Source organism: Lampetra fluviatilis, chromosome 3 (genome assembly GCF_964198595.1).
Source record: "Lampetra fluviatilis chromosome 3, kcLamFluv1.1, whole genome shotgun sequence".
NCBI lineage: Eukaryota > Metazoa > Chordata > Hyperoartia > Petromyzontiformes > Petromyzontidae > Lampetra > Lampetra fluviatilis.
The window spans coordinates 13711840-13719705 of record NC_136277.1 but is presented as its reverse complement, the minus strand read 5'-3'; positions in this window follow the sequence as shown (position 1 = coordinate 13719705).

Genomic DNA, 7866 nt, shown 5'->3' with positions numbered 1-7866 from the left:
AGGAAATTACATCAAGTCGGCCAAATTAAAACATTAAAGATCCTAACAGTAACGGGAGAAATATCCCAAGCCACCCCAGAAAGGCTGCCTTGTGAAGGAAGTCATTGGCACAGATCACGAGACTTGTAAGGAAGCGCTTAACAACGCTCAAACGGAAGACAAAATATTTATAAAAGTGTTTCTTAAATATCTTAGCAGCTTCTATCTCAATGTGTGAAAATTGCAATGAATTTTGTCAGTGTTTGGTGACGAAAAAAGTACTCGTGTCATTCCAAAACAATCAGCCATTCAAGTGTCACGCAATCATAGTTTGGAGATAAAACTCCTTTATTTAAAATTCCATTGCTTAAAAATGTCATTGTGTTGAATTAGTAACGTTAAAATATTAACAATCAGTAAAATACACTGTTCATCACCACCACCACCACCGGTACAAGCGTAACTCCACAACTATTGTTAATCTTCTTGGTTCTTTCGGTAAAGTCACGTAGAAGGGAAATAATAAAAATAAAACATAATAAAATACAATTCTCACGTTTCGGCCACAACGCACGCAGCCGTCCTCGGGTGAAGAACAGGTATGTCGGAAAGACACTGTCTTTCCGACAGACCTGTTATGTTTTATTTTTATTATTTTATTATTTCCCTACTACGTGACTTTACCGAAAGAACCAATTAGATGAATCCCTGCAGTCACGAAAGCTTTAAATCGAAACTATTGTTAATTTAACTTGTGTAAACTTCTGTAGAAACATGCGTGGTCTTCGAGGTTAGGGTGGGTGTTGAACATTTGTTCCCTCAATCTTCCGATTCCCTACGGGATTTATGCAAGAGGAATACGTACATTTCCGTGAGAACATAGAAAAACATGGTTTAAAACACAGCTACCACATTTTCCCACCTCCGGCTGGCGTTTCCCACTGCAGAGGCATCTTGCTTTCATCAAATTCTCTCCACCGCGTCTTAAAGTGTTTTCTCATATAGACTTTTAACATACTGTTAGCGAACACCTATTAAGGCCGACACAGCACATCATATACACAGGCAAGTTAAATAAGTGTGTAAAAAACCCACTTTCTCACACACGCAAATGGACGTTCCAACGAAAAGGAACATATATCAGTAACTACATATATGCATTCATACACTTGCACAACTAAATACAAAATCACACGTTATTTTAAAAAATGCACCACTGACATATACCCGGCTGAATGGACGGAACGATTGCCTCATGGTGCCATTCTTCTTCTGTGAACAAGGGCCTGCGTCGATATCTTCAACGTGCTGACATCGCTTCCCGTGGGTGTTCCTGCAAGTTTCTACATAATATTCACTTGCACAGGGACTAAATGCAACGCTAGCCATGCGACATCAAAATAGTTTTCCTGGCTGCCGATTGGCTGGTGTGTCGGGAGTGGTGACGAAATTCACAGCAACCACTGACGCGCGTCCATCGATGCGAACTGGCTGGGACTCGCATAGATACTCTGGGTTTGTTGCACGATGCAAATTTTTGGAGCCTAAGCAAAATTCTTGTCTGTACTCAAGGGCCCCTTGATGTCCACTATAAAATGTTGTGTTTTTGTCCTGGTTATCCTGTTGGCTCCCAGGACTATTATTGCATAGAAACTGGATGGTCACCACCCACAATAATAATCGGTTGTCCTGGGCCTGGCTGGACCTATCCGGGCACGTGCAGTTGCGCATCTGGAAAGATCTGGAACGGAATAGCTGCTTTAGAGTTAAACTCTGCTTATATCTTCCTGATTAAAATGTTATGGAATATTTTCAATTCCAGTGGATTATTTTATTAGACAAGAGCAAGTGTTCTGTTATTGCTAGGGCCTCGGCACTGTTAGACTGTACGTTGTGTTAGACCCAACCAGCCATGTTCCACAATGGCTGATTGAATGCAAACCTGGTGTTCCTTGATATTACATGTTTGGATCTGCAAGTTTGTCCCACGTAGTTTTTAATTCTGTCGATACACACCCTCTACCTGCGGTGCAGGCAGCTTGTCCTTACTAGAGGGCAGGAAGTTCAGCATGCCGAAGTGAAATAGATTGGCTACCACTGGGGAAAGCGAGGACTCCCATGGCAGTAATCTCTTATTGTTCGTAAAGCACTCAATCCCACGTGAAAAATTTAGCCTTTAAAGGATAACTCTGCGAGGTCAGGATAGTTCTTGTGTAGTCCTCTTAGCCCGAGTCCATTCCTCATGTTGTCCAACACCTGGACAGGGACTTTGGTGAACAGACACACATCACAGCTCACCAATAAGGCTCCTGGAACGATTCTTCTCCTGTAGCATTATTGTGGATTGTGCAGTTCTTCACGTGATAGTGTCTTGACAATGAAGGGCTGTATCCCTCTCGCCAAGTGTTGAGCCAATGGGTGCTTACAATGAGCTGCAATGGAACACGCAGTGGCCATCGGCAACAAACGCTGTTGGAGATCTGGAGGCCGTTGATGACCCCATAACTAAGGGTCCTGGTTTCCTTCTGAAATTAGTTGGTTGGGATCACTCATTTTTTATTTACTCTTCGTCCAATCAAGCCACTCCTCAATCTTGTTCAAATGAAAGCTGTAAAATCTTGACTTAATGCTTTTGTGACTGCAGGGATTCATTATTTGGGTCTTTCGGTAAAGACCCAAAGAATATGAAAGCTGTAGTTTGCCTATTCCTAAAATGCGGCCAAGAGGGTTTGTCCATCAGCTCACAGCATTGGCCACAAACTCCTTGCGGTAATTAATTCCTAACCGTCGGGGGGCAGACGTAAACACGAAGAATCAAGACACGCGCACACACACACACCTCACTGCTGTGAGTCATTTCCGACGTGCATGCGCTCGTGAACTTTCAAGTGATGGCTACGCATAAAACTGCTGGAGCACACCTTGCACTGGTACGGCCGGAAGCCAGTGTGGGTGCGCTCGTGCACCTGCAAGTGGTGGCTACGCAAGAAGCTGCTGTCGCACATCTTGCACCGGTAGGGCCTCTCGCCCGTGTGCGAGCGCTCGTGTGCCTTCAGCATCCCCGTCCGTGAAAAACTATGATTGCAAATCTTGCACTGGAACGGCCTCTGGCCCGTGTGCATGCGCTGGTGCGCCTTCAAGTGGTGGCTACGTGAGAAGCTGCGGGTGCACGTCGTGCACAGGTAGGGCTTCTCGCCCGTGTGCGTGCGCATGTGCGTCTTCAAGTGGCACGACTGCACGAAGGACTGATCACACGTCTTGCAGCGGTACGGTTTCTCGCCCGTGTGTATGCGTTGATGTTCAACCAGGTGCGAGTTCCACGTGAAGCTCTTGTTGCACACGGAGCACTGGTAAGGCTTCTTTTCCGCGCCGCTGTTAACGTTTGCTGTTAGAAAAACGGGAGGGCTTGTGTTTTTACTGAAAGGCTGCTGCTGCTGTTGCTCTAATGGTGTGTTGTCTTCAAAAATGTTTTGCCCATCATTTGGTAGATGGTCATTGATGCTCGGAGCCTCCACTCTCTCAGGAATGTGCTCTGTTGCCTTGATAAATCTGGTCACATGCACGGTGCTCTTGTCTTCAACTTCAGCATGGCTCTCTGTCTGCTCCTCAATCTGTGAAACTTTCACAACGTTCATGACGTCCAATCCCACCTCTTTACACAAGAATGGATCTTCGATGATGAATCCGGAGTGACCTTCACTGTTGTCTCTACCTACACAGAAAACAACAATGAAACCAACTTTACACAATTTTAAATTATTAAATCCGACGCCAAAGCACAGCTACAGGCTCACGAACAGTTTAGCATCACAATTACACGTCGTCAATTTGGCAACGGCATACATAAACTCTATCTTGAGGATGCAGCTTCAGCATTGGTGGCGGCTCACGCCTGTAATCCAGCACTGCAGAGGCAAGGGTGGGTGGATCACATACATGTTTATCAAAGTCCCTTCTCATGGATGTCGAGGTGCCATGCCCTGGCTTGCCAAAAGTATACGTGGAATCCATCCGCTCCAACGGTATGGGATAGAGTGTTGTCCACTTACAAGTATCGTTTTTTTATCTGGGTGCTCTGGTTTTCCTTCCACATGTTCACTCTTATGAAATGGTTGATAACATCTTAATAAATAGACCGCACAGCTTGGGCCATGGTTGGCAACAGCTCAACAGCTGGCTGCCTTCCTGTTTGTGGTTGCTTGCACATCAGGGTCGTCTCTCATCGACGAGGAGAAACTGTGCACAACTGCAAGTTGGAATTAATATTACAATCTAAGGCATGCAGTGTGTCAGTTGGTAATTGTTTCCAAGCTTGTGTAATAATCGTGTAGACCATAGAGCATTTTCGACAAGTTTACACATTATAAACAGAATTGTTGTGTTACCTTTATCAACCTCTGATTTTACTGGAAAAAATGTATGGTGGGGCTCCATGTCGTCCTTGTCTGGAGATGAGTTCTCTCCACCCTCATCTGGTCAAAACCACAAACACTCCGTCAAGGCAAAATTCTCAATCAAATATTGAAATACTTTAGATTTAAAGGGTTGCTTAATCTTTAACCAGCAGAGGTCACATCTATCATGCATTTTTTTTTATATCAATAAACATTGGAAGAGCAATAATTGACAATCATGCATTTTTAAGTTTGTACAACTTAGGAGCTTCGTCAATGGAAAGCATCTTACCATTTACTGCGTAATCATTCATTTCATGAATCTCATTGTCTAAAGGTGTTTCAGCCCCGGTGGCTGAAGGGGAACCAACAGCGCATGTTCCATTTTTGTCCATGTCTCCCAGCTTTTGTGCGGACAACAGCAGCTCCCGGCTCAAGCCGCTGAACAGGGCGAGCAGCACGTCCACCAGGCCTCCCAGTGTCACGTCACCAGGGGAGGAAGCGGCGTCGTCCCAGCGCGGCGTCCCAGCGTCGTGGTGCTCGTTACCCTGCAGGGCCTTCACCACCTGCCGCAGCACGGCGTAGAAGCCGAAGGGCAGGCGGTCGCGCGCCGTGGCCAGCAGCTCGGCCCGCACGAGGCCGTCCCCGACGCAGGCGCGCAGGACCCCGTAGTCCCGGATGCCCAGCTCCGAGTCCATGGCCCGGGCCACCTCCGCGTTCACGCCCTGCGCCTCAAGCCACGCCGGGAAGTCCCCACTCGGCTCCAGCAACGGGGTGGCCACTGCACACGCCATCCTGATGGGGTGCACAAGACAATGTTGGCCATAGCCCTAAATATTCTTTGCACTTTGGTGCATCTTAGGTAAGAAACATGTTTTATAGCTCTAAAGCTTAAATTTCTTCTGGAATGTATTTGCAATGTGAATACCATCCTTTTACAATTGATACATTCTTTTAAGCCTGAAGTCCCATTATTGAAAGGGTGTTTTATGCTATGTTCACAGTGGTGCATAAACACAAATAACACTTACGTCAATAACATTGCCCTAAAAGAAAAACATTTTGTAAAAGGCGACGATTTGAGCAATAACCTTCGTGAAACGTGCTGTGAAGAACATTAGCTGCTCTTATGTAGTTTCCTTGTAGGGCAATCTTATAGTTTAATGTGTTGTTATATTATTGCATGGGGTCGGCCTCTCCATAATTTGATTATTTTGATTGGATTTTCCTTTAAGCTCGGTTGGACATCCCTGATGTCACATCCACTATTGTTGTCAATACGGGCTATGTAAATCATACCATATGGCTTCCTCCCGTGCCCCATCTACATTGCGGTTGGATCTTCTATGCTTTTATGTCAACAGGTCCTCCTCCAGCAGGTGCACTGAACCGTTTTAGTTTAAATCAGGACATTTATTTATACTGGAGGAATCCAATGAGCTATAAAGCTCTTTTCACAGATGTCCAGAAAGGGCAAGTCAGAACGTTACAACAAACAATGCATAAACACGATAGGTGTGCAAGGTATAGCAAAGGAAAACAAATTACTGCAAAGAATATTAAAATAAAACTAAACGACATCTTTTTGTTATTATCTAATAGCTCAGTGTTAAAGCTCGCTGAACTATTAGCTTCTTTTTCAGAAGCGAACTGGCCACAAATATCACGTAGAAATTTTTAGCAGCAGAATCATCTAAACGCATATTTAGATGATTCTTCGCTACGGACCCGGCGACCCGAGTTCGATTCCCGCTCACGGGCCACCAACACCAGTGACGATTATCTGAACTGGTCCTGGGCCACCCCTAGGTCGACTCGGCCTCGAGTAAGTACCATGGTGCGTGGTGCTGGCCACCCACCCCCTCGCGTGTCGTGCCATTCCTTAATATGTGCTGGCTAAAAACACTTTCCCCAAAAGTCTGTTAAGGCTACACGGGGATCTTTGTATAATAATATTCATTTTAAAAAGCTAGGCATTCTCAACACACAGCATCAGTCATGGTAAAAAAATATATTTTACCATACTTTACCACACACTAGTCAGCGCAAGTTGAAGGATGGAACGGCATGACCGGTACAGCTATCACTTGCGACTGATTGTTAGCTGGTAATCGAACTCGGGTCAATGGCGTCATAGAGCAGCGTTGCTAACCACTGCAACCACCGCTCCACCCACCACCGTTTGAAAATAATAATACAAATGTAGCCATTCATAATTTACTCTTGAATGAATGCCCTCTCTGGATGCACAACGACAAACTGCGATATCGCTTCACCGGTTGCACTGAACGCAATCGTGCATTTTTCTCTAGCACAGCGCGGTAACAACTGCACCACCGTTTCTCGCTAAGAAATGTTTAATCCCCCCCAAATTGGGAGGGTCACGCACGTGTAAGGGTCACGCAAGGATGGGCTGGCAGGGTTCAATTTGGGATAAAAAGCGGGAAAGCAGGAGGACGTGGTAGAGGACTGGTTCGGGGTGACAGAGGAGGGAAGGTGTAGATAAACAAAACTATACACATTTATTTTGACCAGGTAAGGCCCCCCCACTAAGCGATGAAGCTCTGTTTTAGAAGCTACCCGACCATCACAAATGATAGCTCAACGAGTTGGCTTATCGTCACGTGGTCATTTATAGCGGTAGCCAAATAGTGCACTCAAAGTATGTTCCTAGATGTGGGGGGTGGGAACCACGGAGGACCCGGAGAACAACATCCACGCGACCACGGGGAGTGAGAAAGACACGCAAAACTCCAAATATACAGCAGCAGGCGTCAGGGTCGGGATCGAACCCACGAATCTCCTGTAAACCAAACGAGGCATTTAACGTCTCCTAGCCACAGCGGTGCACATGAGAAGATGCGGATGAACCAGACGGAATATTTTAGTATGGAGGAAGGAAACGGGGGAGGGGTGTGGTTGAGTGGCGCTAAAGCTTCCTATGGAACAATAACGTAGCTTCACCTTACCGGGACGACTCGCGTGGACTTGACTTTAAACAGGCAAACAACTGGCTGACACACAAAAGAAACTGCGGAAAACCAAACACACACGCGGCACACAAATACATTGGCGTACGAGCGATTTCCCAAAAAATGTTTTAAAACATTAAAACTTTCAAAGCACAACTCGCTTCAAGACTTACGGTAATCGCGACGACAACCTCTTTGTGTGTCTTTTTTTTTAAACCGCGAGGACTTTAAGACCGGATTCCCCGCTTCCCCGGAATTAAACGCGATCGGCGGCAGGCGGCGGGGGGTGCTGACGAACACGTGTTTCCGCAACGCGCTGCAGTCAGGGGGGAGGGACCGCGGCGATTTGCAAAAAATTGCAAGGGCGGTTTCAAATGTTGTTGCGGGATAACGACGTTTCGGGACTTTACCGAAAGAAGCAAAGAGTATGGATCCCTGCAGTCACGAAAACTTCAAATCTAGATTGTTGTTGCGGGGTTTAAAAAAAAAAAGTTAACTCGAGCCAAACACACAACCGGTTT